Source organism: Syngnathus scovelli, chromosome 8 (assembly GCF_024217435.2).
Source record: "Syngnathus scovelli strain Florida chromosome 8, RoL_Ssco_1.2, whole genome shotgun sequence".
NCBI classification, from domain to species: Eukaryota; Metazoa; Chordata; class Actinopteri; order Syngnathiformes; family Syngnathidae; genus Syngnathus; species Syngnathus scovelli.
In genome coordinates this window covers 17,318,621-17,323,706 of record NC_090854.1, presented here as the reverse complement: position 1 = coordinate 17,323,706, position 5,086 = coordinate 17,318,621, and positions in this window count along the sequence as shown.

Here is a 5,086-nt window from a genome sequence, read left to right as displayed (position 1 = left end):
CATTCCTAATTCCAGTGTGCCGTTGACTTGTCACTTGTTGCTTAGAAATGCAAATTCGAATAATCATTGCCAAAAAAAAAAGTTTGCAGATGTGCAGCGTATCAACTTTTGGACACTGCACACGTGATCAGTTCCCGCTTTATTTTATTTTATTCTTTTTTTTACCTTAGCCAGTGTGATCCATGCCGAGCTTTATTTAATCCACAACAACGCGACGACGACAAACACGAGACGTTGCGAGCTGTTTCTCCTGTGCAATATATTTTTTTTCTTTTTTTGCTCAGCAGTAGTGCGCGGCCTTCCGCGGCGTGGCCTTCGCGTGGACTCTCTTCTCGGTCTCCTCGTTTGTGAAATTGCAGCGTTTTCAACGATAGCTTGAGCAGATTTCTATTTTTCTTCTTTGCCTGGAATAACCAAACGCTAAGCACGCACGTGGTGGTGTGTTTGATGAATTGCAGCAATTTTGATGAGGTTTTGTTTTTTCCAGCTTTTCAGGGGATTTTCAACAAAACGCGGTTATTAATATTTACTGGCGAGGACACAATATCGCGTCATGGAGAATGTGTGGCTAAGTGGAGTCTTATTTCTTGGTACCTTGGTTTGTAGTGTGTACTTTTGAATGTCACCTATGATGCTGAGACTACTGCGTGTTGCTTTTTGGGGGCGTGCCCTTTCAACGCACCTTTTTTGCTTCACTCGTATTTTCTTCCCTGGTGTCTTGTGGCTACAGCTGCTTTTGTGCCTAAAAAAAAAAAAAAGATTTGTGTCCTGAGACAGAACGCAGAAATGTTCCAATGTAACATATACAAGCAATCTTTTTTTTGTTTTTTAAAAATTAAATAAAGATCAGTAATAAATGAAGGTTAGCATGGGGACGTTGTTTTCTTTCTGCGCCGTTATTTATGGCAACGCCATTTGTGGGTTTCTCACTGCACATGAGGGAATTTAAATTATTGCTGAATGATGGATGGCTGTTCTCGATGATTTGGCAGCATTTGCTCCTGGCAGAAGTTGTTTAAAACACATTCAAAAAGGATAAATAAAAGGCTCTTTTTTTTTTCCCCATGGTTTTCGAGGAAGTCTGTTTTTCTAGAAGGGTTTTGTTTTATTTTCAAAGTTTAGGTTTTAGTAGTTAACTCATTGAAAGTCAAAAATCTCACAAGACTATTTTCTAAAGAGATTTTGCTGCTTTTTATTCTTCAAAAGAAAAGGCCTAATCTTGTGAGAAGTCCGCTTTTTTTCTTGATTCTTACCTGAATGTTTACATCTAGTACATGCAGTTGGAAATCAGCTTCGTCCGTTTGTTGCCTCGGGCGTTCCTGTGAAGCCGCCTCGGTTATTATTTATCAGCCTTGTGTCAACAAGAGGTTTTGCCGGCCGGTCCCGAGAAAAAAATTAAAGAATCCTTCTCCTGGTGAACAAGACTTGTAGTCCGGCGGCCATCCAGATGTTTTCCATCACATCTGGGACGCCTTGTCCTGGGTTACATTCCGTGGCTTGCCGAGCCCTGACTGCAAGGGGTCTCCAGGGAGCGGCCCTTTGGACTGGCCTAAAAATAACTCGTCGACCATGTTGGGCTGCCCGAACAACTGGTTCCCACCGTTGCCGAGGTCTGGGAAAGGAAGGAGGGGGCCCAGCTGGGCTTCCATCACACGTCTAAGCGGAGTGGGAGCTCACGGGGAGAGTCCTGCTACGATTCAAATATGCAAGAAATTTATAAGGGGGACTGTTTCTTGCGGGGAGACCTAGAACAGGTCATGGGTTCAACTGGAACTACCAAAAAGGAGCGTGGGTGGTGGCTAATTTGCGTCTTTGGCGACATCTTGTGGAGCTAAATTGAAATTACTGTTTTAAAAAACTGCAAAGTGAGATTACTGCATTGGGATACTTGGTTGAATTTTTAAACCGCCGGTGGTGACGTACTTTGAATCTGTCGGTAACGCCAGAATTAAGTCGTGATGACGGTAAAATGTCTGAAAGGAGAAAAACGTCAAGGCCATGCCTGCCTGCACAGCACAGTTTTTGTAACATTACACTACGGCCGCTAGAGGGCGCCCCTTCTTTTAGAAAAAAAAGAAACCCGGAATTAATGTTCCACTCCATTGTTTAGTAGCTCTTTTTTAAAAATCATTTAAAATAAAAAAATAAAAAGACCATCTTTTCTAACTTCTAGACTTGCTTTTCTAACAAATATAACACTTTCTAGACAGCTATTTAGAATCAACCTTAAGATTAAGATCAAGGCCTGGGCCTTGAGCCTCTCAAGTTCTACTTCTTTCCAAAGGTTTTGAGGTCAGGGTTCTTCCATCTATACCAGTCAATCATGTTTTTTTTTTCTTTGGGATCGCACTTGGTCATGGCATTGTGCATGCAGCTCTCCGGAGGGAGGGCCATGAGCCTGCGAGGACATTGATTAATGGCAGCAAGTGGGTGGCGGAGAGTTTGTGTCCCCACTCGCCCTCGTGTCGCCAGCACACTCAATAGCTTCATCAATTTGTAGCCATTATCACATCAATATAGGCCAGCATAGAGGAAGGAGGGGAAGTCGGGGTTAAGGGGGTGGTTAAACAAGAAAAATGGGAAGGAGAAGAAAAAAAAAGACGCTTACTGCACCATCTGTGGATTGCTGAACATGCTTCAACCAAGCATCTACAATTGGATTGGTTTGTAAAGTGAAGTGGGGTAATTGGAACCTTTTTTTTTTTTTTAATCAAAATCTGAACATCTTGTTAGCTGTAATCTTAGCTGATGCCAAAGGGAATTGTCAACTGTTCAAAAACAGCAGGCGATGTTAGCATGAAACCTTCAGACCTATGCTGGAAAGCAAAAAAAAAAAAGGGAGAAAGAGCCTTCTAGAACATCTCAATTTTAAATCCACATTTCAATCATGCTTAACATGAGTTTGGATGCAATTGGCTAATTCTGAGCATAGCCGAATTAATCAATTCTAGGAGGGTGTGCAGACTTTTAAAAATGTCCTGCGTCCATTTTTACAAGCAACCTGGTATGTGCACTTGTGTGTGTGTGTGTGTGTGTGTGTGTGCGCATGTGTGTGTGTGAGATTCCAAGCAGCTGCGATGCCAACGGCGAGCAGCAAATGGTTTCTCACAGCTCATTAGGAGCTTATCTGCCAACATTAGGGCCTTGCAAAGGCAGCGTTTGCAAGCGCTCTGAGAACTTAGCGAAAAGTGATAAGAGCGAGAGCGAGCTAATCATTTGTCACCGGCGAGTTGGCAAATCAGCTCCTGCAAAGTTGCGGGACAGCCAGACGGCGCGAACAGAAGGCCGGGAGAAAGCGGAAATTTAAGGCGAGCGGGGCTCAATTAGGCCGATTGAAATCCGCCTCCTTCCAGCGTTGGGACAACATATATCAGACGGGGACGGCCCCTCCTCCAAAGCTGTCCAAAGCTCGCCCTCTGTCACGGCCAGCCCAGCCGCTACGGCTTCTTCTTCTATTGCTATTTACAATATTATCGGTCAATCTCTCGAAAGTGTGCACAAGTCCAAATCTCGTCGATATCTTTTGTATTTGAGCACTCTGTCATCATTTTAGTCCAAAATGGGATGGGCTGGAAGAGATGTTGTCCATGTAGCCGCAGTTAGCGCCAAACCTTCAGGCCGCACGGGGACCATAAAGAGGAGGGCAACTCCGATATTAAGATGAGAGGCACATCATTTGAGGCGGCCGTGCTTCACCACGTTTGATTAAAGCCAGCAGGCGAGAATTGGTGGGCGTGTCGGCGCGGCGTGCGGCTAATTGGACCGCCCCCGCTGTGACAGGGTGGACAGAACGATGAGGGATAAATGTAAATAGCAGGAGGGACACAAAGGAGGACGAGCTGAATGATGAGCTTAAATGATGGAAATGTACAAATGGACGCAATGCGCGACATTGATTCTCGTTCTATTTGAGACACGAAAAATTAGAGTGGACCAACTCCATGTTTGAAAACAGAAATTGATGCTTTTTCACGTGTCCTCCAAGATGTGATTAAAAACCTCCTAGAACATCTCCCTGAAATACTTGATCTCGTTTTATGGTGACATCACAAAATCTGGTAATTGAACAGGGGTGTGTAGACTTTCGATATCCAGCATCCGAGGCCTCACGTTCCGGTGTAGGATGAAGACGCAAAGTAATTACGAGATGTTTCTGTCCCAAAGACCAACAGATGTTGAACTACTCTCCATCGGCCCGTTTGGGTGCGCTAAGCAGCCCTGCGTGTGTCCGCCGAGCCCTCCCCTCATTCACGCCGCCCCGTTTAGGACTAATTAGCCGGGCGCTCACCCCATCCTCCTCCTGCACCCCCCCTTTTTGCAGGTCTTACTTATCTCATTGTCCTCCATCTCATTGTTTCCCGTGCTAAGTAATAATCATCCAAGCTCAGCTCCTCTGCCTCGGCTCCTCCTCCGCCCCTCCCTCCTCGTTCTCGTCATTGTGTCCGGGGCGCCGCCGTGACAAACGTCATCAATCAAGTCGTTGCGAAGCACGATGAACCTTGCAACCCGTAACACCCACCCGCTACCCGCCCACTGGGTTTTACTCGTACAGGAAGTATTCTGTCCCCCCCGGCGGTCCGCGAGGGCAATCGGAACAAAATCGGACAATAGATGTCACAATGGCAACGAAAAGAAGTTATCGGAACGAAGCCGGCAGATGACACTTTCTCATCTCTTAATGTCTCAGGGGAGATGAATTAAATTTGTAGCTCACTATTTTGAACAATGAACTTTTTTTTTTGTTGCATTTCTCACAGAACATTGGCCTGGCCGGCGTTGACCTCTTTCAATTTGCCTATGAAAGGTCACAAACATTTTGAAAGTGATTTGGTGAGATTTTCTTAACACAAAAACCTGACAGGGGTGTGTAGACTTTTGATGCCCACCATGGGAATTTGTGATGGTATATCTTGAACAGGGTAAATGTTTGGGACTTTTTTCCCCTGAGCATTTTTGGAGTAAATTGAAAAGGAAAATTCACATAAACGGAAAATTACTACGGTTGATCTTTTAGCAATATCTGATCATCGATTATCGGCGTGTGTGTACTACGATTCTGCTGGAGTTCATTACAAGGAAATTACTC